Raw genomic sequence first — 27,883 nt, 5'->3', positions numbered from 1 at the left:
CCGCGATAGTGAGAGGCCCGTGCACCGCGATGAAGAGTGGCCCCCGCTTGCCACAACTAGAGAAAGCCCTCGCACAGAAACGAAGACCCAACACAGCCAAAAAATAAACAAATGTGGGGTTTAAAAAAAAAAGGAAAAGAATTTAAAATTAATCAATACAATCATAAATAGCATGTAGGTCAAATAATAAAGCATAATTAAAAAAAAAACACAAATAGGTATGTGTTTAAAAGATGGGCAGAGGGTCTTAATAGACATTTTTCCAAAGAGGACATGCAGGCACATGAAAAGATGCTCAACATTATTAATTATTAGGGAGTTGCAAATCAAAACCACACTGAGATGTCACCTCACACCTGTTGGAATGGCTATCATCAAAAAGACAACCAATGGAGAGTGTTGGCAAGGATGTGGAGAAAAGGAACCCCTCATGTACTGTTGGTTGGAATGTAAATTGGTGCAGCCACTATGGAAAACAGTATGGAGATTCCTCAGAAAATTAAAAACAGAACTACCATACAACCCAGCAAGTCTACTCTGGGTATTTATCCAAAGAAAATTAAAACACTAATTCAAAAAGATATGCACCTTTATGTTCATTGCAGCATTATTTAAAATAATCAAGATATGGAAGCAACCTAAGTGCCCATCAACAGATGAATGTATAAAGAAGATGTGGAATATATATATATATGGAATATTACTCAGCCATTAAAAAAAGTATAAAATCTTGCCATTTGCTCCAACATGGATGGACCTAGAGGGTATTATGCTAACTGAAATAAGTCAGAGAAAGACAAATACTGTATAATTTCACTTATATGTGGAATCTAAAAAACAAAACAAATGAACAATTATAACAAAATAGGAACAGAGTCAGAGATACAGAGAACCAACAGGTGGTTGCCAAAGCAGAGAGGGAAGAGGGGTGGCCGAGGAGAGAAATAGGTGAGGGAGATTAAGAGGTACAAACTCCCAGTTGCAAAATAAATGAGTCAGGGGTATGAAATATATAGTGTGGGGGAATAGAGTCAATAATTATGTAATATCTTTGTACGGTGGCAGATCACAAGTAGATTTATTGTGGTGATAATTTTGAAATGTATAGAAATATCAAATCACTATGTTGTGTGACAGGAACTAACATAGTGTTGTAGATCAATTATACTTCAAAAACAAACAAACAAACTCACGAAAAAAGAGATCAACCTTGTGGTTACCAAAGGTGAGATATGGGAGAAGTGGGAACTGGATAAAGGCAATCAGAGGTACAAACTTCCAGTTATACGATAAATAAGTACTAGCGATGCATTGTGCAACATGGTAAATATAATGAACACTGCTGTATATTACATGTGAAAATTAAGAGAGTAAAGTTAAGAGAGCAAAGCCTAAGAGTTCTCATCGCAAGGAAAAAAATGTTTTTCTATTTCTTTAATTTTGTATCTTACATGAGATGATGGATGTTCACTAAACTTATCGTGGTCGTCATTTTATGATGTATGTAAGTCAGATCATTATGCTGTACACCTTAAATTCATACAGCTGCATGTCAAGTATTTCTCAATGAGACTGGAAGAAAAAAAAAAGAAAAGTGAACAAACAAACTAGGTCTGTGCTCCCTAAGGACGAGTTGGTGAATCTACTGCTGCGTGAAGCTGACTTTTCTGGGGTTTTTTTTGGAAATAATTCCAGTGGCTTCATAGTTGGCACAGCACTTTGTGATATATGGACAACATGCTGATGCAGATTCCATCCAGGAATGCCCCCCAGATCCTGGGCTGCATGCTGCTTTTCAGGTCTTATTGGTACAGTGTTTAGATAGAGGAACCCTGCTGTGTGCAAGACAAAGGGCTTCAGTTCTACTGGAGCATATGCCCTCTGATGTTCTACATAGTCATGTGTCATCTCATTACGATGCATAACTCCCTCCAAAGTAGAAGTTATTACATTTTACAGGGGAAATGGCAGAGCTGGAGCTGTAGTCTCCCCAGAAGCCTGAACATTTGCCACTAAATCAGTTGCTCTGCCCTTCTACAATTAATTGGCATTTCTCACACAAATGCGGGGAAAGAGAATTATCAATTTTTGGAATACGTTTTTGGGTCAGATAATTTGCATATTTTAAGATATTTAATCTTCCCATCAACCCTAGGGGGAAGAGAGTTTATGCTAGTACTTGGAGTGGTTGTTACAGTATTATCCTCATTTTATGTCACAGCAAATTGAGAATTTTAGAGGAAATGGGTCCTTTAAAGGACATGTGAAAATCTGCTCAAGATGTTGGAATAATGGTACTACAGGAAACTCCAGATAATACGGTTTCTGGCCTCTGTGGATTTATAAAGGTCCCCCCCAAACAGAGTCACTCAGTTTATTCCTTTTACAGAAAGCACAATGCCATGCCTTGTCCAAAAGGATGGTGAGTGTTTGTCTACTGGAAGAAAAAGATAAAAAGTCCAGCCTTTCCTCCTCTCCCACACACTTTCACAGTGGCTCATAGTCAGAGTACTTGGGTTCCCCCTCTCTGCCTGCATGGGGCTGACATTGGGGCTAAAGTAGAGGGTAGGATATGTTGGCACATTGTAACTGTCCACAGGGCTTCCTGAGAGTGGGTTAGGGCCCTGGTGAAATACAGAATCGGTGGTCCCTCCAGCAAGGACTCACTGACTGAAAATCTCTACATAGAATTTAGATCAAAATTGCCTGAGACTCCATTTCCCCAAGTCTAGGAAGAGACTCATTTGCCTCCCGCTCTCCTCTCCCCTAAGAATTTGTTGAGTGAGTTGAATCAAGGGCATGATCCCAGCCCTCACTGTCCTGTCCTGGCAGAGCCTGGGTGGGTAATGACATCAAGGAGAAGCCAGAACCTGGAATGGATGTGCCTCTTGGATGGAGGTGGGTTGCAGATGGGAGGGCGTAAACCAGCTGGGGACTGAGGACCTTGGTCCAGCCAAATGGCAGAATGTGGTGTCCAGAGTGGAGGGTCTCAGGGGCAGATGTCTGGCCAGCAGTTGTTGGGTTGGTGAGGGTGTATGTGAGGTGGCTGCTCCTTGTCACACCAAGTATTAGCATTAATGAAGCTGTGTTTGGACCAGCTCCCTCTAGTGTTCCAGTGTATCTCAAAAGTTGGTACTGGGTTAGAATATGCTAGGAAGGTGGGGCTGATTCTCTTAGGAGGTCAGAGTCTTAAGCTGAGCATGGTGTTTCCCAGAGAGGAGCCAGCAATAGAATAGGGCCCCTCGAAGGAAGCCCTACTGTGCCTCTGGGTTGGGGTTGAGGGTGATGAGGGAGGGCCTCCCACACGGGACACAGACCTGCTTAACAGGTCTATCATGGGGCTGAGTCCAAGAAGTATTAATGTGCCTCAGTTAGGATCATCCTTTTTTCCATTTTCCAAAAGGGATTTATGGGTGAAGGTGAGGCTGGAAAACCGTGATGTGACAATAGCAGCAGTACACAAGAGCCTGTGCTATCTTCTGATCTCTTGCCCTTCTTTGTCATTTCCCTGGGGGAGGAACCTTCTGCCCTTTGGTTTCCTTACTTAGAAAAGTTTTCTTTTGTTTCAAGTGTCCAGGAATCATGTCAGGAGGTAAATAAAATAATGGAAACAAAGCAGGAACATAAACAAGTTTGGTGAAATCAGCCCCTTTTTGGTTCCCATCTGAATTTCCTTATCCTGTTACTTGAATTAAGCAGTGAAGAGAGCTTCAGAAGAAAGAGCATGTCATGATTAATTGAACCCTTACTTTTAAATAAATATATAGATTGAATTTTCATGTGAAAGAAACTTGAAAGTCCTGGAGGTAGGAAGTGAAAATAAAAATAAACAAAAAAATAGTAACCTCCTTACTTTCTAGGTGACTGAGAATACAGTTCAAAAGCCCTTTGCTGTTTTTCATGTATTTATACATCACCCCCAAAAATGACCCTGGGAGCAGAAAAAGGTAGTACTTATTTACTAGTGTCTAGTATATGTCAGGGACTGTGCTGGAGTTTGCATGGACGTGAGCTCATTTAATGCTCACAACAGTCCTAATGAAATGTGTATTATTGGCCATGTTGATGAGAAAATTGAGGTTCAGAGACATTATGTGGGCTGTCTACAGGAAAATCACTGGTAAATGGACCTGTAGGATTCCAATTCTGTCTTCACCAACATGCTGTTCTTAACCCTACTGGTGCACCTGTGCCACCAAATGGGACTGTCTTACAGATAATCCTTTATAGTCATTACTTTTACCCTATATATTCCTCATATATTGATTCAAAGATGAGCTTGAACCTACCTTCAACTTTCTTTATCTTTGATAACTGAATCTTCCTATTTTGAGCATGAAGTGTTTTAAGCATTGCTATTCAAAGGGATAGAAAGATAAAGAAGAAATGAAATTAAGAAATTTTATACTATGAGAGGCTGTAAATTTTACAAAGTATTTTGAGCTTCTCTTGGGTCTTATATTATTTCTTGTTTTAATATATAAGTTAAACAAAATTCAATTGGCTATACATGTTGCAGACATTCTACTGTTCATTAGAGTTTAAGAGTATGACTGATTTTATATTTCCAGCCAGTTTGTTTCTTTCTGATGAAAATTCCTATCTTCAGTCTATACCATTCTGTCTTTCTTAGGGTTATGCTATCAGATTTAGACAAATAATCCTTCATAACATGATGCAGGCATTTTTTATTTTCCCTTTTTTCTTGTTCAGTGAAATCGTTTGATGCTGTGAATTTTCCTCTTATTACTTCTTTGCCTGAGTCGTCTTGTAGGATTTCGTATATAGCTTTCTCAAAATAATTAGTTTCTGGATAACACATTGAACACCTGTGACGTTCTAGTGAAGAGGGAAAATACCTGAAACTCGGAAACAGGTGAATAGGCAAAAGGATAACTGTGTGTCCCTTCAAAGTCATACTGGATTATAGTCCCTACCCAAGGATTATCTAATTCTATAGGCTTGTGTGCCTTTCTTTGCTTTTCTTTGATTTACTATTTACTGTTGTAAAATAGTTTACAAATCTATAAGGGTGGATGAATACCTATAGAAACTTGTGCAATGCAAATGATTCTTTTCCATTAGAAAAGATAATCCCCAAAGTATAATTTTGATGCTCTGCAAGGCATTAAACAAAGTTTGTATCTACTTTAGCAATCTGATTTCAGCATTCTTTCTTTCAGCGACTATATATAAATATTTCTCTTCCATAATCCTTTGAAACAATATTTCTGTTCTGTTGGTTTTCTCATTGAACTAAATACATCTTTAATTATTTTATGAGGGTCATTTTTTAACATTTTGGAAGTTGCTTTACACTAGGAACAATGTTAGAATCTTTCACCTGTGTCAAAAGAAAAACCAGAGCTGGACAGTAAAGTCATAAAACCAATTTTACTCAGGAACCATTGCAATAGGGGGAAAAAAGGCCTTAGTACAGCTCAATTCCAAATGCAACAAGGGAAAGTGGGGATTTATAGCCAAGGAACAGGGTTGGGGAGTGGTCAGTGGAAGGAAACTCACTAAGGGGAGACATTAAAAATAGGGGGATTCTTGCTAAACAGGCTCGACAGGATTCTTGCTGAAGGCAGGCCAGCGTGATCACAGTTCACCTGGAGGATGAGGAATTTGATCAGATATTGAGGGTGAGGATTCTTTCTAAGACAATTTAACAGGATTCTTGTTAAAATTGGACTCTACAAGGACAGAGACGGAAGCAGAGGAGCCTGACTAAAGTTTGGCAAGGAGAGGATCTTTGTTATGTGTATTATGCAATTTAATATTCACATACATCTTCTTAGGTGAGCTTATCATTGTCTCCACTGCGCTTAGGAAGAAACAGAGGCTCAAGAGTGTTCAGGTGGGGCTTCCCTGGTGGCGCAGTGGTTGAGAGTCCGCCTGCCGATGCAGGGGACAAGGGTTCGTGCCCCGGTCTGGGAAGATCCCACATGCCGCGGAGCGGCTGGGCCCGTGAGCCATGGCTGCTGAGCCTGTGCGTCCGGAGCCTGTGCTCTGCAACGGGAGAGGCCACAACATTGAGAGGCCTGTGTACAGCAAAAAAAAAAAAAAAAAAAAAAAAAAAAAAAGGAGTGTTCAGGTGACTTAGTTCAGGATGGACAGGGTATAATGTGGAGGCACCAAATTAGCCCAGGTTTATGTGAATCAAGGTCCACTGCTGATTATACTTCACCATGTTGCCCGGAAAACTCACATGCTTCCCACCAAGGAGAGTGATGACAAAGTGTGGCTGAGGGTGACCCAATACTGTGCACGAAAGAACATAGATAAATAAAAGACAGAAATAAGTGAAGGAAAAAAGGCTGAGATGGTCTACAAAAGAACTATGATACTGTTGGGTTTTCTTCTCCCCGTAAATCAAAAAGAAAGTGTGTGCAATTATTTTGAGTCATTGGATGGATTTTACCTGGAAAATCCGCATCTCTTACTTCAGACCTGAATATTTGCTAATTGGGTGTATGGAGAGAAGTAGGTAAAAAATAAGAAGTAGCAGAGGTGCTTGCTTTACATTAGCAGAACAAACAAAACATTGGGAGGGGAGAAGCGCCATAACTGCTTCCAGACTTTGGCCAGACATCGAGTTTTCATCTTTTACTGTGTAAAGGTATAGTTCCTAAGCTTAGCTTTTGAACACTGTAGGGTGTTTTCAGTTTTTCTCAAGGATCTCATAAAGTTCTCAAAACAAAATTGGTTATAAGTCACATTACTTAAAAATAAATATATGAGAGGTGTGCTATGACATTAAGTCAACAGTATGCTGCCTCAAGTCCAAAATTTCTGGAAATGATTAGGGAAACATAAGTGGTAGGTGGCAGTGAGAGAGGCAAGGATGAACAAGTCTTAAACATCTCTCTCTCTCTTTCTCTTACTGTAAAATTACCCCAGCTATGCCCACAATAATCACCGCAGTAGGTAATGTTAGGAACTCAAATGTATTTAAAATACTAGGGCTGAAACTCAGTATGCTGTGGTATCTATCTATAACAGCAAACAGTCCTTGAAATCCTCTACTAACCCGGATTTGTATAAATTCACTAGAATTCCAGATTTAAGAGGTTGGGAAATTGGTTTTATGTCTGGAAGTGTCATTAGCAACACCTACTGTTGTTATATTCTGGATCCTGATTCAAGGCATCCCACTTACATCCACTTAATCCAGAAGCCCCTGGGCTTTTCTGTATGTCTTGATCCTCTACTTCTTACACTCCTTGGATGCTGCATCCTGTGTTTCTATGGAATCTGGCCCCTGTTTCCTCCTCATTGTTCCTGTCCTGGACTAACCTTCATCAGCTTCTGGTCTGACCGATAACTGCAATTTTCTCCTCACTATATTCTGTGTACTTAGCTTCCCTTCTCTTCCCCCTTCTTCCTCTCTGTAGATGGTTCCTCGAATTGTTGTAAAAATATCTGCATGATCTTGCCACTGGGCTTCAAACCCTTTAGTGGTTCCTCATGGCTTAAGGTATGCAGAGTCTTGCTAAACCTATGAAAGCCTTTCTGACCCAGTCCTTGTACACCTCATTCTCCAATCTCCCCTCTCCTGCAGCTCACCTTTGCTCTCAGGCTGATCTGGGATCTATTTACCTCTGCTTTCAGCAGAACGTGCCAGACTGTGTTGAGCCGGCCAATGCCTGTGCTGGATTGCTTCCCTCTCAACCTGGACTAGATTCTCCTTCTCAATACTGCACTGTAGCTCTTTATTTATATTGAATAACATTTCTGTGAGGGACCGTGCTGTCCTTCAGGGCAGGGCAGTGTCCACTGTATGTTGGTGTCCCTGTGCCTAACAGGGAGAGGCTCTGCATAAATGTTTGTAGGTTGAATGAATGAATGAGTGAAGTGGGACCTTTTTTGCATGAAGAAATGAATGCAATTTACCTCTATGGAAAAATTGTGTGAGTAGGACCTAAGGAATTGTATTATTTATCCGCAAAAGCATTTCATCTGTCTTCTTTTCCTTTCTCTATATCTCATCTCTGTGAATCTACTGTCATTGCCATCATTACAGTTCCCCCCCCCCCACAAGGGGGAGGCAGAGCAGGGGGGCACTGTTTGTGATAGAGGGCAGAGAAGGTACAAACCAAGATATGCCCAGATCCTCCCTAGCTCAGCCAGTCCTTGGGTTAAGCAGGCCAATCTTCATGGACTTGTGGGGATTTGAACACCACACACACACACACACACACACACACAAGCGGAGGGGGGGGAAATTGAACATTACCAGCAAAGGGAGAAACCAAAATCATGTACCACTCAATGACATTCACGGGAAAGGATGTACCATCACTTTTCCATGATGTTCTGCCAAAAATTCATAACCTGAATTTAATCAGAGGAAGCATCAGACAAAGCCAAATTGAGAGACTTTATCCAAAATAAACAGCCTTAAAAACTGTCAAGGTCAGAAAAATCAGGGAAAGACTGAGGAAAGTGTTTTAGAATAAAGGAGGCTAAGGAGACCTAACAACTAAAAGCACTGTGTGATTCTGATCCTTTTGCTATAAAGTACATCCGTGGGACATTTGGTATAATTTGAATGGGGTCCAGGAGCAAATGCAACATGTATTCAATGTTAATTTCCTGATTTTGATGCTTGTGTTGTGGCTATGGGGGAGAATGTCATTGTTGTAGGAAATGCTCACTAAAGTATCACTGAGTGATGGGGCTTCTGTTTGACAAGTTACTTTCAAGTGTTTCAGAAAGAGAGAAAGGTTTTTCTACATGACTTACAATATTTTTTGGTGAATTTGAGATTGCTTGAAAATTAAAAAAAATTTTTTTTAAAGAAAAAAGTTAAGAAACCAACTTGGACTTTTTCTCATGGACAAGTTGTCTTGATGAGATTCGATCTGCATTATATGCTGAGGGAAATGTGCAGAAGAGGGGCCTTGGTGTTCCTTGAGAAGATTTAGGGGTGGAGACATGGTGAAGCCCAGGGTCATAGCCAAGAGCAAGCCTGCATCTCAGCAGCTCTCAGCAAGTGAAAACAGACTCTGAAGACAAAGACTGTCAGCTCTGGGAGAGCAGAGCGACCTCCCAGGGGCAAGTGCAATTAGCAGGTTTCTGGGGACTGGGGAGCAAGATGCCAATTTGATGATTTAGTGTGAGAAAACATACTCAAGGCCATTGGCACTCTTTGACTAGCGGATTTCCTCCCTGTTGCAGCCTTCAAGGGGGAAGCCAGGTGGCAATCAGGAGACTGCTTGGTAAATAAGGAATCACAGTGAGAGGAGCTGACCAGTGTGATCAGAGCATCCAGAGGCAACCGGCCAGGGCAGCCTGATTTCTGCATTCTGCACGTGAGCCTCACACTTGGCATGCTACGTGGAGGCGTGAGTCTGGGGTGGGGCTCGCCCTCCCTTGGGCAGAGCTGCGGTGGCCTCCCAAGCTTCAGTTTTTGTCTGCTTTCATGGTTGGCCACCTCTCCGCGTGTGTTCTTTCTCTAGATACGGTGATAGCCTCAGCCAGGCTGCGGACCCCTGAATGTCTTTGCTTGTGTGTGATTCTGTGTTGCCTCCTTCTGGGTTGATTTCCTACGTTCACTCTCAGGGACATATACTCTCTTCATTCAGGTTCCTTAGAGATCCTTCTTGCTGCTACTGGCCACATGAGAACTGTGTTAGAGAGAGACTGCACTCTAGAGTAGCAACTTCCCTCTTCCTGTTTTTATTTATTTTTTTAAGTCTGCAGCCATGTAAAAGGAAGGAAAGACTTTTTTTTTTTTTTTTTGTAAAGAGGCTTACCTGCTTGGAATATCATATTATCCTCTGACTTCCCTGGGTTGCAGGCTTTCTTTTAAAGATTTAGCCCAAATGGATATTTATTCCCTGTTGAGGCCAGCGTGCCCTCCCCTGCTATGAACCAAAGGAATTCGGTTCCTTGGTGCAAAGTCCATGCAGGGCTGTTGGATGTGGGTGGAGATGACAGTTCACTTTCTACAACTGAGTAGTGCTGTCTCAGGGGTGAGACCCCACCCCTCCCAACCCTGCCCCTTCAATCCCCCCTCCGCTGGAGGGTTTGCTGTTCTTTTTCCCATAGGTAGCCATATCTCCTCCAGGTACTTGAAGGCCCCGGGCTACTTAGCCCTGGAACCTGTGGTCCCAAATGGCTCCTTATGTAAAAGCCGTTTGTTTCCTGGTGAGTGTTAACGCCAGTTGCCTCAACCTTGAGGCTGCTGAGTGCTAGAATCTGTTTTTGAAGAGGTGCTGGAAACCCGAAACCTGGCATGCAGGTTAAGTCTGCCTGCGGCCCAGAAGCAATGGTTCTGTATGGCTCATTGGTTAGAGACCAGCCGAGAGGGTCTGGGTCCTTCTGTGAGTGATGAAGACCATGGGAGCCCTCAGACATGAACCCTGTATTCTTCAAAGGAAGGTTAGAAGGTTGTTTTGATTTTTACAAAGGAAACACACATACATATATGGACTGGCCCACACTGGTCTAACTTCAGAGTCCTCAATTTAGTGTAATTTTATATTTTGTTTACCCCTTTGCCCATACCATGATAAAGCCTTTCATACAGATGCCTTTATAAATAACTACTCCTTTTCCAGAACATGCCTGATTTGCATTTCTACACTGTGGACGTTGAACCACGTGTTCAGTTGGGGTGTCTAGCAACCCCATGTAGTTGCTACACGCTCACTGGGTCAGCTCTTGAGTCCTGGCTTGGCCATCTGTGCTCTGTGGCAGATGTCGGACCATCCTCTCATCTAAAAGTGCTGCCTCATGAAGAGCTCGTGGCCCTTAGCACCTGGTGGACAGAAACACTAGCTTAGAGGGTGGAGTGGTGAGCACCTGCAAGGCTCAAGGAACAGAGACTTGGTATCCACTTGTAAACAAAACAAAACCAAAAGCCCCATGTGAATTTTGGCACTAGTCTTTGCCATCTGTTTGATTTCTTTACTGGGTCAGGCGCTGTGATGAGTACCAACCTCTGCGGACCAGTGAAAAGGATTAGAAGTAGAATCACCTGAAAGATGGCATTCAGAGCAGGTAGGGCCTGTGGTCTGCTTAGGGACGTATAACTTTCACTTGCGTTCTGTCTCTAGTCCTCCTTGCATCTGGGAGTAGGGGCTGGGGTGGCGGGGAAAGGCAGGCAATAACAAGAAATGTGTCCCTTGGGGTCTCCTACTAAGCTGTGCCTCTGTCAGTCCGATTTCCTATTTGATGGAAATAGTTCTGCCCTCTCCAGCTCTGCCAGGCATCCCCCTTGGAGAGAGGGGTGGGAACTGGATGTGAAACAGATGTGAAACTGATCCCATTCCTCCAAGTGGCCAAGTGGCTGGAGGCTGACAGCTGTGTAAGGAAACGCTCCCTGTCATGGGCTTTGGGTCCCTGCTCAGTCAAAAGGCAGACTTTTTACTCCCAGTGACAGCTGCAAAGTACAGATTTCTGGTGGGGCGCTAGCTCTGAATTCCAAATACCATTTGAGTTTCAAAAGCGTCTACGTTTCCATGTCTGTGGTGCTCTTTTGCAACTTGGCACTGTGATAGCCGATGCACGGCCATCCGCTTTTACTAAGAATTCTAGCCAAATGATTGGCGGAATGAGAGCACAGGTGATAGATACTTAAGGCTTTGCTCCTTGGGGGATGAAAGTGGTGCGGAATGTGCTCTGAATTTCAAGAGATGAGAAAGGTGGGTGGTATGGGGAAGGAAGGCGATGAGATTTTGGAAGCTGGGTGACGCCTGTGAGGCTGTGGAAAACATGTATTTCTGTTTGCAATGATTAATTTCTGTTTCAGAGAGCAGCTCTCCCTACTGAGGGTTGCATGTGCCAGAGAGTTAATAAAGGATCCTGGGGACACCCGTGCTTCATGCTTTATGCATGCCCGTAGGTGGAGGTGGAAGCATTTGGATCTAGTACAACTTGACAGTCTATTCCTATGGTTGAGGGATGGCTGGATTCGCTACTGTAAGAGCAGGTTCTGGAGACTAGCCCTTCGCCCAAGCTGTCATTCTTGCCTGTTAATGCAGGATGGACGGTGTTATCTTTTAACTTTGATAATTTGTGACTCAGAGATTCTTGCATAGCCGAGATGTTTTAACAATGGATTAAAGTATACAGATTTCAAGTAACAACTTCTCTGCTTCTGTTTGAGGCAATACACTTGACTGTCCACATTCATGTCAACGCAGTGGTGGAAAATAAATCTCAGTGTTTTAAAATAGACTTTAAAAAGCATTACCAAGACTACTCAGTGCCTTTAAAAAAAATCCTCCTCCTGAACTTTGAAAGTCTTTCTCTCCAAACATGAAGGAAAGGTCTTACATGGCTGTTTTGCTTAATGTGGGCTGGTTTTATTTTGGACTCTTTGAAACCCAGCATGAAGGCTAAAATTCTGCTATGTAGAGAAGTAAAAATGAAAGAAATGGTGAGGTTTTGGTTGTGCTAAATTAAAGTGACAAGGTATAGATAACAGGGCACGGCTGTGTCCACAAATTAGCCCTCTCTAATTTGCTGCTGTGGAAAGTACTGCTTTGGTGTTGCATTGTAATTTCTTTCTTGAATTAAAAGTTTTAAAAAAAGAAAGTCTACTTTGCTCAAAAGAGGAAACCTGAAAAACTCAAACCTTTCAGTATTTAAATGGCCTATGGTTCCCTGTGTGCAGGGAACTATTTGAGCAAATCCTGCTTCAAAAATATGTAAATTACATGGTTTTATTTTTAGAAGCCATACTATGTGTTGGATTGTTTTGTGTGCTACTTAAAGTTATCCTTTTCCAAAGTTTTTGTTGTAATTCAGAATGTATTTTGCGTTGAGCAGGTGGCAGCTGTATTTTGTGTGGTCTCTTGTGTAAATACAGTACCACGTCATGTACAGAATAGATTTCTGATGGCTGGAGGGTGGGGCCGGAGTGAGGGGGGAGAAGTCCAAGGCTCCCTTCTCCAACTTCTGTTTAGTTCTACGCAATAACCCGATGTTGGTGGGGAGCCAGGATGACATTTGGTTTCCCCAGTCACAACATGTCTTGCCCCAAATTATGATATTCTTTTCCCCAAAGTCAACTTCCCAGAAGGCTGAAATGTCATTTTGCAAAATGTGGTGGCACATGAACTATTTTATTATATTACAGAAAATCAGCTGCACAGATTGCAGAACAAAAGTCAGGATTGTTTATCACAACACTTTAAAAAAATTGCAATTTATGATCATTTGTCTTTTGTTTTCAGTTTCTTATGGGTATTTGCTCAAGGAGAGACCCATGACTCCACATCAGACCGTCCATTCCTGGGTGCTGACAATTTCACCCTCCTTTGAGGCTTTAATTCGTCATGACTCATTCCACACAAACATCTAAGATGTTTCCTAAAGTGTGTTCCACAGATCATTAACAGATGTTTTGTTTAAAGGGTTCCACAGTCAAATTTGAGAGACACTGGGAAAAACAAAGTTAAAAGACTGCTTTACTGAAGGACTGTTCCAGGGCCTTTAACAGACAAACGTGCATGTGAATTGTCAGGACAGTAAGTTCATCTTCTTGCTGTGTCCTCACCTGTGGTCTCTTTCGAAAGGGCACCAATCTCATTCATGAGGGATTCACCTTCAGGAGCTAATCACCTCCCCAAACCCTACCTTCAATACCATCACACTGGGATTAGGTTTCAACAGAGGGAATTTGGAGATGCAGACATTCAGTCTGTAACATGATGGTTCAGTGAGAGGCTGTGTGTGAAGGCATTGAGTTCAGGGCCTGGGAGACCAGCGTTAGACTATTGGGAGACATATCAGGAAACCTGCCATTCTCTTCTGCAACCCCTTCCTCCTCAGTGAGGCTCCCTAGAGAGGAATAATCTGCCCTGCTACCTTATGCCTGTTATCCAAACCTTGATTCCTCTTTCCTTATTCCTCTCTTCCTCCCCAATAGTCTGCTCATAACAAGCCCAACATTCAATAGGCTTCCAAAGAAAAGGAAACCTGCATTCTTTGTTTTTTAAATTGTTTTTCTTTTTTAAATTAATCTATTTTTTTGGCTGCGTTGGGTCTTCATTGCTGCATGCAGGCTTTCTCTAGTTGCGGTGAGCAGGGGCTGCTCTTCGTTGCACTGTGTGGGCTTCTCATTGTGGTGGCTTTTCTTGTTCCGGAGCCTGGGCTCTAGGCACGTGGGCTTTCAGTAGTTGTGGCACGTGGGCTCAGTAGTTGTGGCTCACGGGCTCTAGAGTGCAGGATCAGTAGTTGTGGCACAAGGACTTAATTGCTCCACTGCATGTGAGATCTTCCCAGACCAGGGATCGAACCCATGTCCCCTGTGTTGGCTGGCAGGCGGATTCTTAACCACTGCGCCACCAGGGAAGTCCCAGATAACTCAATTCTGTACGCAATACTGGGTTGGCTCCCAGACCAGGGAAGCAAATTCTTTGTTTTTGTACAATAAAGGAAATAATTGGGCCAATTAGTGAAATTTGAATAGGAAATCATATACTACTGTTGTATCAGTTTTAATTTCCTGACTTTGATAATTGTGCTTTGTTTATGTAAGTGAACTTTTTTTTTTTTTTTTTTTTTTTTTTTGCTGCGCTGCACAACTCGCAGGATCTTAGTTTCCTGACCAAGGATTGAACACGTAATCTTGGCAGTAAAAGCTCGGAGTCCTAACCACTGGACCACCAGGGAATTCCCTGTAAGTGAATGTTCTTGATCTTCAGAAATACATGTTGAAGTATTTAGGGGAAAAGGGCATCACGTCTACAACTTATTCATATACAGTTATAGGGGAGGAAAAACTATTCTTTTTCCATTATGTTCCTAGTTTCTCCACTTGGGGCCCTGCAGATTAGACTGAAAAAGACAGAATAATGAGAGAAAAACAAGTAAGTTTATTGACATAAGCAGCAACTCAGTGATGAGTGACTCAAAGGGATGGCTAGGACTTGGGTTTGTATAGCATCTTAATAAAGAACAATACATTTTAGAAAAGTGATAGGACAAAGGAAAGGGGCTTTAGGTTTCCAAGGGTGGCAAACTGTGGGAAGGTATATGTACGTGGAAACTAATGGAAGGTAAGGGTCAATTTAATAAGGTTCGTTTGTGCAGGTCTACCTGGTGCCACCTCAACTCGGGTGTTAAGGTTATTATTCTGTTTTTGAGCAGATTAGCAGAGGGCAGAAAGCTCATCCTGTGTCTGCTTTTTAAGAAATTGCCTTCAGTCAAAACAATCCTTGTGACAGAGTGGCGCACTTTGGGGTGGTGTACTCTGAGCTACCTCACAATTCAGAAAAAAGTAATAATACAAAAAAGAGATAAAACGTTAGTATTTGGGGAATCTGGGTGAAGGATATACTTCATATTCATCTTGGAACTTTTTTTAATTGAAATATACTTGATGTACAATTTTATATGTTACAGGTGTACAATACAGTGATTCACAATTTTTTAAGATTATACTCCATTTATAGTTATTACAAAATATTGGCTATATTCCCCAGGTTGCACAATACATCCTTGTAGCCAAACTTATACCCAGTAGTTTGTACCTTCTACTCCCCAACCCTTATATGGCTCCCCCCCACCCCCACTGGTAACCACTAGTTTGTTCTCTATATCTGTGAGTCTACTTCTTTTTTGTTATATTCACTAGTTTGTTGTATATTTTAGATTCCATATATAAGTGATATCATGTAGTGTTTGTCTTTGTCTGACTTATTTCACTTAGTGTAATGCCCTCCAAGTCCATCCAGGTTGTTGCAAATGGCAAAATTTCATTTTTTTATAGCTGAGTAATATATGTATATATATGTTTTATATATGTATATATATACATATATATATATATATATATATACACACACACACACATATATATAATACATTTTCTTGATCCATTCATCTGTTGATGGACACTTAGGTTGCTTCCATATCTTGGTTACTGTAAATAATGCTGCTGCTTTGAAAGTTGGGGTACATGCATCTTTTCAAATTAGTGTTTTTATTTATTTTTTGAATATATACCAAGGAGGGGAATTGCTGGGTCATATGGTAGTTGCAGTTTTAGTTTTTGAGAAACCTCCATACTATTCTCCACAGTGGCTGCAGCAGTTTACATTCCCACCAACAGTGTGTGAGGGTTCCCTTTTCTCCACACCCTCACCAACACTTGTTATTTGTGGTTTTTTCTTTCTTTTTTTTTTTTTGCTAATAGGCAATCTGACAGGTGTGAAGTGATATCTCATTGTGGTTTTGAGTTACATTTCCCTGATGATTAGCAATGTTGAGCATCTTTTCATGTGCCTGTTGGCCATCTGCCTGCCGTCTCTGGAAAAGTGTCTAATCAAGTCTTCTGCCCATGTTTAATTGGGTTGTTTATTTTTTTGATCATTTTGGAACTTTTATGTAAGTCTGAAATTATTTCAAATTGTGAACTCTAAATTGAGTTTAGGAGAGAACATTTAATTTTCTCCCAAACTTCAAAACCATTTCTAAGCTAGTAGTCTCTAAATAGTAGGAAGAAGGCTCTTCTTTTTTTTTTTTTTTTTTTGCGGTACGCGGGCCTCTCACTGTTGTGGCCTCTCCCGTTCTCCCGTTGTGGAGCACAGGCTCCGGACGCGCAGGCTCAGCGGCCATGGCTCACGGGCCCAGCCGCTCCGTGGCATGTGGGATCTTCCCGGACCGGGGCACGAACCCGTGTCCCCTGCATTGGCAGGCGGACTCTCAACCACTGCGCCACCAGGGAAGCCCGGCTCTTCTTTTTTAAGTATAAGGCAAGTGATTTTGAGATTGCCTTAAATTCATATCAATTAGCTAAAAATATTTCAGACATTATACCTTCTATCCATAGAGTAGTGTGAGTCTTGACATGCTAACAGAGCCACTTAGCATAAAGTGGACCAGTAGGAAGTATTTTTCTAATGCTGAATTTGTAAATAGTCTTAAATAGTCTTTTAAATTCTTAAATAGAAAACTAGTCTGTAATTGAAGATATTTTTACTCATACTGTTCATAAACTTACAGGCTGATCTCAACCCTTGTCACTGAATGTGTTTTAAAAGAGTAAATAAAAATGTACTAAGAAGTGAGAAACCGTAGAGGGGATTTCCTGAAAAGTGAGACTGATCATGTACTGGAAGCTTGTTGAAGAGTCTTTCCTCCCCTGTGGACTAGGAAGAGGCACAGATACTTGATTTCTCATGGTCTACATGTCAATATACCTGGACATTAGTCTGTGGATGATTCAAGTTTTTGACTCTTAAAAATATTTATAGCCCCACAAATTTACAGTTTTTTTTAATCTTAGGACCTACATCCCATTGTGAAATCACCCATTGTTATTACAAGTAACTTGGGACTCCCTTGTGAATTGTCACTTATTAGTAGCTAGTTCCTGCAGTTTAACTCTGCAGTAGTGTAGAGTCATAGATTGCTAACTACTGTTTTACAGATTTGTATCCATTCTGTGAAGAAGAGTTTTGCCTCTCTCTGTACTTTCCAGTGGAACTTTGATAAACTGACAATCTAGGAGTCTTAATAATTATAACTAATCTAGCTAGAGTAATGGTACCCTGCTTTAGAAAGAGCAGTTCTTTTCTTGGTGATACTGATCTAATGAATGGATGTAAGCTGTGAAGTTGGACATTTTTTCTGGGGTCTGTCCTCACTCTAACGTATCTGTATAACCTTATACAAGCTACAGTCCATCCTCATTATTGGGGGCTTCCATAGTTGTGAATTTGCCTACTTGAGAGTAGTAACCTCAAATCAGTGCTTTTGTAGTCATTCACAGACATGAACAGAGCAGTGAACATTTGGAGTTACCCAGTGAACAAGTCCCCAGTTGAAGTCAAATAAGGCACTCTGCCTTCTTTTTTCAGCTCTTGTACTGTAAACAGATGTCCTTTTTTCATAGTCTATTTAATGCCATGTTTTCCACATTTTTATGCTTTTTGTTTGTAATTTCACTGTTTAAAATTAGCCCAAAGCACAGTGATAGAGAGTTCTCTGTGTTCCCAAGTGCAGGAAGCCTATGCTATGCCTTAAAGAGAAAATATGTATGCTAATTATCTTTGTACCTGCATGAGTGACTGTGTTGTTGCCATGAGTTCAGTGTTAATGAATCAACAATATATATTAAATGAGGTGTCTTTAAACAGAAACACACATGAAACCAAGTTATTTATTGATTGGCTGAAGGAAGTATTGTGGCCAGTCACTAGCTCGAGGGAACGTAATTCTGCATTTCCCCTTGGAACAGTGGTTCAGCATTTGCTAATTTAGTGTTCATGAAGACTTTATAGAGCATTACTACCATGAATAAGGAGAATTGACTCCTTATTTGATCTCTCCAAATCTCAGCTTCCTTATAGGTAGAGTGACTATATTACTCATCATAAAGCCCTGAACGAAGGTGAGAATTTATCAATCGTTATCCTAGTTCAACAGGTGCAAACAAAGACTGTGTTGAGTAGACTGGGTCATATAGTTATCCTATCACAGGTAATGTGGAGATTAAAATACCTAACTGCAGTAGCATTCAGCAATTATTTCTTGATCCTCTCCTATGGGGCTGGGTGTTATATTGGGGGATAGCTATCAGTGGTAAACAAAACCACCATGTCCCCTGCCTGCATAGAGTTTACTGTCTGTTGGAAGAAGGGACATGAATGAATAAGCACACAAATAAGTATATTGTCACATGTTTTGACTGATTCTATGAAAGAAAATTACAACCAGTTCTATAGGTTTTAATTGTAGAGAATATCTAATTTTGAAGTTGGGTGTGTTGACTGAAAAAAAATGCACAACCTAAAATTGAGAATTATGTTTTACTCGGTGGACTTTCTGAGGACTCAAGCCCAAGAGGCAGCCTCTCAGATAGCGCTGAGGGGCTGGTCTGAAGAGGAAAGAGAGGAGCCAGGATATATAAGAGTTTTTGCAACAAAAACCAGGGAGTCAGAACATCAAAAGATTACTGTTAATTAAAGAAAACCAGACATCTCAAGTTAATGAATTCAGCACTCTTCTGTGTATGGGAAGATGGAAGAGTCTGGGCTCACTGAAATCATTCCTTTGATATGCACCTTAGATATCTGGAGCCAGCATCCTGTTCTTTCCTGTCCTGAGCCCTCTCAGGGTGCACTGTTGGGGTCCGCTGTAGTGGCTGATGACTTGATGGCTGCAACATTCTTTTTTTTTTTTTTTTTTTTTGCGGTACGCGGGCCTCTCACTGTTGTGGCCTCTCCCGTTGCGGAGCACACGCTCCGGATGCACAGCCTCAGCAGCCATGGCTCAGGGGCCCAGCCGCTCCGCGGCATGTGGGATCTTCCCGGACCGGGGCACGAACCCGTGTCCCCTGCATCGGCAGGTGGACTCTCAACCCCGCGCCACCAGGGAAGCCCCCCAGTGTAGACTTCTAATGTCGCAGTTCTTATATGTACACATCTGAGCTCAGCTGCTGCCCGGGTACAGGCTCCCTCAGCCAGCATGACTGGATTGTGGACAAACTCTCCAGATCCTGTTTTTGAACTTGGGTTTTACTTCTGACTTTTCCTTCTGTCTTTGGGACCTGCTGGGCGGAAAACTTTTCCTCTACCCACTTAGGTTGGTCTGGGGCTTGCCCATTAACTGACAATAGCCAGATTAAAAGGAGGAAAGAGAAACCTTATTTACCTGTGCTTGGCAGTAGTACTCAGTAAGGAGTAATTTGTCAAATATTCAGAGGTAAAGATCTATACACCAATTTAAGAAAAAAGAGTAGGGGGCTTAGAGCTTCAGTGGGAAAGTATGGAAAGTTCTGTTGGACTCCTTGATGTTAATGGAAGCAGAATTCATACTTTCTGGTGGTAAGGGTCACTCTTCCCTCTGAAGGGGAGGTCAGGGTCAACTGTATTATGAGGAGGCTCTGCTCTGAGTTTAGATAATTTTTTTTCTGTAGCTGTTGATTGTTTTGATGTTTTCAGTTTAAAGTAATTTTAATACCACTTTGGTGGGCTATTAATTAATCCCTTCAAACTCTAGGTTTCCTTTTGCTCAGGACAGTCCCTACCCATCTGAGAGTCTAATAAGTTGAATGTCAAAAGGAAGGGTTCTGGGTCCCTTTTCTACTGGCAACTCCCCTATCCTTATGCAAATTTACCCATCTTCTCCCCTTTGAATTGCTCTGCCTACCGAGGATTGTTGGAGGGGTAACCCTTTCAGGTCACAGAAGGTCATGGCCCTCCCTTTCCTGGGGAGGTACTAGTGTTTCATCCCTCATTTGCATAACTGTGTGAGGCCACAGAGGTGACTCATCCCTGAACTAAGATCTGTTTCTAGTGACCTAAGTTTGCTGACCCAAAGACAGACACATGGCCTGGCAGCTTCCCTTTCTTGAAACTTTAAGACCTGCCACATCCTATGGATATGGAGAGTTTTAGCTAATGGATAATTAAGGGATGCTGTGAATTAAAGGCTCACGGATTTTTTGCAACTTTTTTATCTTGGATAAACAAAAATGTTTAAAAAACAGTGGTTATAAGGCCAGGTCTCTGTTCAAAGGTGTAATCCTAAACTTTGCTGAGCTGATTCAGCCTTTCCCTCTTGGGCTGCATGAACTGGTCCTTTCTGATTAGGAAAAATTTGATATCTGGTTACTGGTTCATAAAAACAGAAAGATTTTCCTTCTTTTTCAGTTACCAAGTTTTTAGCAGGGAAATGGTAACCTGTTAAGGTGTGATTATATGTGCTTTTGAGTACTGCTTTGCTTCCAAGGAGAGAAACTGTTAGAGGCATCAGGGAGATAGGAACAAAGAACCAAAAATTACTATGTAAAGCTTCTAGATTTTTTTTTAAACAATTAAGTAATGTTCTTTTTATCTGGCAAGTGATAATGATGCCCTGGATATATAGTATATTGGGCTTTTGCAAGACTTTCAAAAATTTATTATTAAGTTTTTGGGCAACGTGGAGAAATGGGAGCTAGATGCCTATACAGTTAGATACAAATGGTTGTACAACAACAGCAAAGCTTCAGCAGCCACCTCCTCCTTCTTCCTTCCTGGACTGCTTGGGTGTTCAAGGCACTGGCCTTCAGCCAGGACTCACTGGTATACTGGTCCCTCATGGCCAGAGTCCATTCTGATTGGTCACTGTGCACCCTGTGTCTGTGTTAAATATTTTAAATGTGATCTTAGGGTATAAACTACAGCTCTTGGGAAAAGCAGGCTGAAGCTGGGCCAGGGCCATATGAGCTCTTTGGGAACTTCATACGTGGCACCCATACCCCAGCTATAATTGAAACGAAAAATAAATCATAGTGTCAGGAAATCCAACACAGTGCATATTTTCCCATGATGTAGACTTCAGCTTTCTGTTTAGAACTATTAGGTAACAAATTATGTTTTATTTTCTCATTGATTGGATGCTCCTGCTTTGTTAGCGCCTTAAACATGAACCTTTGCTGAGCTCGGAGTGGGCCTCCTAAGGCAGCAGGGAAAGGAGAGAACTGGGGATTATGCATTGATTCTACTTACATTTTGAGCTTCTATTGGTAGTTGCCTCGGCTTAAAGTGAGTAAAAATTGTTTGCATAGCCATTAAGCATTTATGATACTGTGTAAAGTTGTTTTTTTAAAAAAAGCATTGCTTAAATTAAAATAGCACCATGAGCAAATAAGCCTTAGACTTCTTGTAATAAAATAAATGAAGCAAAATACTCAGCAGAGGCATTTGCCACAAAATGTATATTTATTAAACGACCACTTTGCATATTGGCTTAGTTACATGATTTGCTTTTGGCTTTAGGGTAAATAAGCGTGCTTTTGCCAGAACAGACCTCCCCTAGCGCCATCTTCTGTTTTACACCTGACTCTCCTGCTGTCATATGAAATGCTGACTTGCAAAGCGGATGATGAGGCGGGATTTGAGGTGATGATATTTGGGGTGATCTTTTCCTAGAGATGTTACAGCGTACTGTGACTATTTCTCAGCACTGAGAGTCTGGGTGGAAGACTAGCAGATCTTTACAAACCTCAGGATGGGCTTCTAGCTTCATTTGCCATCATAAAAGCCTGTCTGACTGGGGAGATGTCTCATGATAATCTCAAGCTTCCTTCTGCTCTATGCCAGGTTGAAAAGAAAGATAATTATGACAAAACGAGTGATGGAGAGAAGCGCCAACTGCCAGATCCCTTAATGAGTGAAGGATTTATCTAGAAACACAGCTGAAAACACCCATTAAATGTGTAAACTAGACTGAAGGGATTGACAGAAAGTAGACGGACAATTATTTATTGAATTACTGCATTTTTATTAGTTTGAAATGCACTTGCATATGTTCCAGTTAGCCCTGGGGAGGAGAGAAAAGTATATTAGTACAATTCAAAGTTATAAAAAATGTTAATTATTAAGCTGCTATAACTTTAAAAATGAGATGTGTAGGTTAGGGTTGGATGGATAGAAAGAGAAATCTATAGAAAATTCTGTTTTGGAACTACCAGGCTTTATGACCTTAGGAAATAAAGATAATAAACATTTATGGAACATTTATTGTGTGCCAGGTTCTCATGGGAGCACTTGGCATCATTTAATCATCATAGTAACCTTATGAGGTAGCAGTATTATTCCCGTTTTACAGACGAGTAACTGAGGCCTGGAGAGCTTAAGGGAAGGTATTTGGCCAGTCACCTGGCTAGTTAGTGACACAGTCAGGATTCCAACCTAGGCCCTCTGACCTCAGAAGTTATGGTCTTAAACATATGAAGATATGTTTCTTGCCTCTGTCATTTAACTTCTCTGGGTAGTTTTCTTATTTTTAAAATTAGGGATCAGGACTAGTTTATTTGTGATTAATCAGAGATTTTTGAAACTAGAAGCTCATTGCTTTGTTGTTTTTTTTTTTTTTTTTTAACTGAAACTGAGAAGAGCCAATGTTCATCCTATACTCAATACAAAAGGTCAAGAGAATGACTAAAGGGCAATTACTAGCAAGTATTTGTAGCGACTTAAGTCATTTCAGGATTTTACTTTTGACAGTTACTTTTTATTAGTTTTAGTAACAGGGACATGGAAAAAAGGTATTTCTGAGCCTACATCTCAACTGCTTTCTCATTTCTCTCTGTATGAACCCCACCCCCAGCCCATCATCCCCCGGACTAGCTAAATAATCACATGACAAGCCATCAACTCATCAAGGGAATGATGCAGGAGGTGCATGAGAGGAGGAAATTTCAGGCAAGGAATAAGGAACATGCCACTGATTAAGAGAATCAGGAAGAAACAGCAGTCATTCTGTCCTGTTCAAATCTGAAAGTTTTAAAGTCTACAGCAGTAGAAAATATGCTCCTTACTTCTTTAGGAAAGAAACTATTTATTCTTTACCAGATTATAGATTCTTCTGTGTTATGCATAGTTTCTTAACACATAGCTAAGTTAAATATATACAGGAAAGTTTAAAGGTACTTCCAATGTTTATTAATTAGTAAAGGAATGCATCATTCTTTTGTTATTATGCTAAACTTTGGCCTTTCACATAAGTGAAGTTGCTAGGTAAATAAATACCAAAATTTAACATTTTTTTTTTTATTCATACAGAAAGTCACAAAAAATATAATCATCCTCATCGGTTCACACAGTCCCATGTAATTAATTTTTTTTCATCTTGATCTTTTGTTAGCACTTTTCCATTAGAGTTCTGAAAATGCTTATTCATTCAGTTCAGCAGTATAGTCAGTTACAAGAAACCTGTACTTGTCAGAGTCTTTTCCATGAATTCCTTGAAGATGAAACCCTTTTATAGGAACATTTTTGCAAAAGCATCAGAGTACACCCAGAACTGTCTGTAAATGACAAAAGACTTAAAAATGACCACGGTTAAAGTCTTGATGAAAGTTCATAATAATACAATTGACAAGAAAATTTAGTTATTTCTGAAATATACATTTTAAAGTAATTACTAGAATTATGACTTATAACATTATACCAGAACATATAAGATTTTTAGGAATCTCATGTAATGTCTGAAACATTTATATTAACATATTTCCATACAGATAACCCAAAGAAAGTTTAGTATTAGTTTTTTTTTTAATTTTTTAATTTAATTTAATTTATTTTTTTATACAGCAGGTTCTTATTAGTCATCAATTTTATACACATCAGTGTATACATGTCAATCCCAATCACCCAATTCAGCACACCACCATCCCCACCCCCCCGCGGTTTTCCCCCCTTGGTGTCCATACGTTTGTTCTTTACATCTATGTCTCAACTTCTGCCCTGCAAACCGGTTCATCTGTACCATTTTTCTAGGTTCCACATATACGTGTTAATATACGATATTTGTTTTTCTCTTTCTGACTTACTTGACTCTGTATGACAGTCTCTGGATCCATCCACGTCTCATAAAATGACTCAATTTCGTTCCTTTTCATGGCTGAGTAATACTCCATTGTATATATATACCACATCTTCTTTATCCATTCGTCTATCGATGGGCATTTAGGTTGCTTCCATGACCTGGCTATTGTAAATAGTGCTGCAATGAACATTGGGGTGCATGTGTCTTTTTGAATTATGGTTTTGTCTGGGTATATGCTGAGTAGTTGGATTGCTGGAACATATGGTAACTCTATTTTTAGTTTTTTAAGGACCCTCCATACTTTTCTCCATAGTGGCTGTATCAATTTACATTCCCGCCAACAGTGCAAGAGGGTTCCCTTTTCTCAACACCCTCTCCAGCATTTGTTGTTTGTAGATTTTCTGATGATGCCCATTCCAACTGGTGTGAGGTGATACATCATTGTAGTTTTGATTTCAATTTCTCTAATAATTAGTGATGTTGAGCAGCTTTCCATGTGCTTCTTGGCCATCTGTATCGCTTCTTGGGAAAAATGTCTATTTAGGTCATCTGCCCATTTTTGGATTGGGTTGTTTCTTTTTTTTTAATATTGAGCTGCATGAGCTGTTTATATATTTTGGAGATTAATCCTTTGTCCATTGATTTGTTTGCAAATATTTTCTCCCATTCTGAGGGTTGTCTTTTCGTCTTGTTTATGGTTTCCTTTTCTGTGCAAAAGCTTTGAAGTTTCATTAGGTCCCATTTGTTTATTTTTGTTTTTATTTCCATTACTCTAGGAGATGGATCAAAAAAGATCTTGCTGTGATTTATGTCAAAGAGTGTTCTTCCTATGTTTTCCTCTAGGAGTTTTATAGTGTCCAGTCTTACATTTAGGTCTCGAATTCACTTTGAGTTTATTTTTGTGTATGGTGTTAAGGAGTGTTCTAATTTCATTCTTTTACATGTAGCTGTCCAATTTTCCCAGCACCACTTATTGAAGAGACTTTTCTCCATTGTATATCCTTGCCTCCTTTGTCATAGATTAGTTGACCATAGGTGCGTGGGTTTATCTCTGAGCTTTCTATCCTGTTCCATTGATCTATATTTCTGTTTTTGTGCCAGTACCATATTGTCTTGATTACTGTAGCTTTGTAGTATAGTCTGAAGTCAGGGAGTCTGATTCCTCCAGCTCCGTTTTTTTCCCTCAAGACTCCTTTGGCTATTCAGGGTCGTTTTTGTCTCCATAGAAATTTTAAGACTTTTTGTTCTAGTTCCGTAAAAAATGCCATTGGTAAATTTATAGGGATTGCATTGAATCTGTAGATTGCTTTGGGTAGTAGAGTCATTTTCACAATGTTGATTCTTCCAGTCCTAGAATATGGTATATCTCTCCATCTGTTGGTATTATCTTTAATTTCTTTCATCAGTGTCTTAGAGTTTTCTGCATACAGGTCTTTTGTCTCCCTAGGTAGGTTTATTCCTAGGTATTTTATTCTTTTTGTTGCAGTGGTAAATGGGAGTGTTTTCTTAATTTCTCTATCATATATTTCATTATTAGTGTATAGCAATACAAGAGATATCTGTGCATTAATTTTGTATCCTGCAACTTTACCAAATTCATTGATTAGCTCTAGTAGTTTTCTGGTTGCATTTTTAGGATTCTCTATGTATAGTATCCTGTCATCTGCAAACAGTGACAATTTTACTTTTTCTTTTCCAATTTGTATTCCTTTGATTTCTTTTTCTTCTTTAATTGCCGTGGCTAGGACTTCCAAAACTATGTAGAATAATAGTGGTGAGAGTGGACATCCTTGTCTCGTTCCTGATCTTAGAGGAAATGCTTTCAGTTTTTCACCATTGAGAATGATGTTTGCTGTGGATTTGTCGTATATGGCCTTTATTATGTTGAGGTAGGTTCCCTGTATGCCCACTTTCTGGAGAGTTTTTATCATAAACGGGTGTTGAATTTTGTCAAAAGCTTTTTCTGCATCTGTTGAGATGATCATATGGTTTTTATTCTTCCGTTTGTTAATATGGTGTATCACATGGATTGATTTGCGTGTATTGAAGAATCCTTGCATCCCTGGGATAAATCCCACTGATCATGGTGTTTGATCCTTTTAATGTGTTGTTGGATTCTGTTTGCTAGTATTTTGTTGAGGATTTTTACATCTATATTCATCAGTGATATTGGTCTGTAATTTTCTCTTTTTGTAGTATCTTTGTTTGGTTTTGGTATCAGGGTGATGGTGGCCTCATAGAATGAGTTTGGGAGTGTTCCTTCCTCTGAAATTTTTTGGAAGAGTTTGAGAAGGATGGGTGTTAGCTCTTCTCTAAATGTTTGATAGAATTCACCTGTGAAGCCATCCGGTCCTGGACTTTTGTTTCTTGGAAGATTTTTAATCACAGTTTCAATTTCATTGCTTGTGATTGGTCTGTTCATATTTTCTGTTTCTTCCTGGTTCAGTGTTGGAAGTTTAAACCTTTCTAAGAATTTGTCCATTTCTTCCAGGTTGTCCATTTTCTTGGCATAGAGTTGCTTGTAGTAGTCTCTTAGGATGCTTTGTATTTCTGCGGTGTCTGTTGTAACTTCTCCTTTTTCATTTCTAATTTTACTGATTTGAGTCCTCTCCCTCTTTTTCTTGATGAGTGTGGCTAATGGTTTATCAATTTTGTCTATCTTCTCAAAGAACCAGCTTTTACTTTTATTGATCTTTGCTATTGTTTTCTTTGTTTCTATTTCATTTATTTTTGCTCTGATCTTTATGATTTCTTTCCTTCTGCTAACTTTGGGTTTTGTTTGTTCTTCTTTCTCTAGTTCCTTTAGGTGTAAGTTTAAATTGTTTATTTGAGATTTTTCTTCTTTCTTGAGTTATGCTTGTATAGCTGTAAACAACCCTCTTAGAACTGCTTTTGCTGCGTCCATTAGGTTTTGGATCATCGCGTTTTCATTGTCATTTGTCTCTAGGTATTTTTTGATTTCCTCTTTGATTGCTTCAGTGATCTCTTGGTTATTTAGTAACGTATTGTTTAGCCTCCATGTGTTTGTGTTTTTTACGTTTTTTTCCCTGTAATTCATTTCTAATCTCAGAGCATTGTGATCAGAAAAGATGCTTGATATGATTTCAATTTTCTTAAATTTACTGAGGCTTGATTTGTGACCCAAGATGTGATCTACCCTGGAGAATGTTCCGTGCGCACTTGAGAAGAAAGTGTAATCTGCTGCTTTTGGATGGAATGTCCTATAAATATCAATTAAATCTATCTGGTCTATTTTGTCATTTAAAGCTTCTGTTTCCTTATTTATTTTCATTTTGGATGCTCTGTCCATTGGTGTAAGTGAGGTGTTAAGAGTCCCCCACTATTATTGTGTTACTGTCGATTTCCTCTTTTATAGCTGTTAGCAGTTGCCTTATGTATTGAGGTGCTCCTATGTTTGGTGCATATATAGTTATATTGTTATATCTTCTTCTTGGGTTGATCCCTTGATCATTATGTGGTGTCCTTCCTTGTCTCTTGTAACATTCTTTATTTTAAAGTCTATTTTATCTGATATGAGTATAGCTACTCCAGGTTTCTTTTGATTTCCATTTGCATGGAATATCTTTTTCCATCCCCTCAC

General features: G+C 40.2%; 1 protein-coding gene across 7 annotated transcripts in view; it reads left to right on the top strand.

Moving 5' to 3' along the window:
• Positions 1-27,883, top strand: part of ELMO1 (engulfment and cell motility 1) — a 547,361-nt gene that overhangs the window by 45,199 nt on the left and 474,279 nt on the right. For 3 of the 7 annotated variants that reach the window (XM_067746732.1, XM_067746731.1, XM_067746735.1), the window contains exon 2: positions 14,551-14,638. The exons of the other annotated variants lie outside the window; for them this stretch is intronic. The gene's annotated coding sequence lies outside the window, so the exon portion shown is untranslated. The remainder of the gene's footprint in view (positions 1-14,550; positions 14,639-27,883) is intronic. 7 annotated transcript variants of the gene reach the window in all.

This window comes from Pseudorca crassidens, chromosome 8 (genome assembly GCF_039906515.1).
Source record: "Pseudorca crassidens isolate mPseCra1 chromosome 8, mPseCra1.hap1, whole genome shotgun sequence".
Taxonomy (NCBI): domain Eukaryota; kingdom Metazoa; phylum Chordata; class Mammalia; order Artiodactyla; family Delphinidae; genus Pseudorca; species Pseudorca crassidens.
Note: the sequence above shows the minus strand (reverse complement) of the source record. Positions and strands in the feature narration are given on the sequence as shown.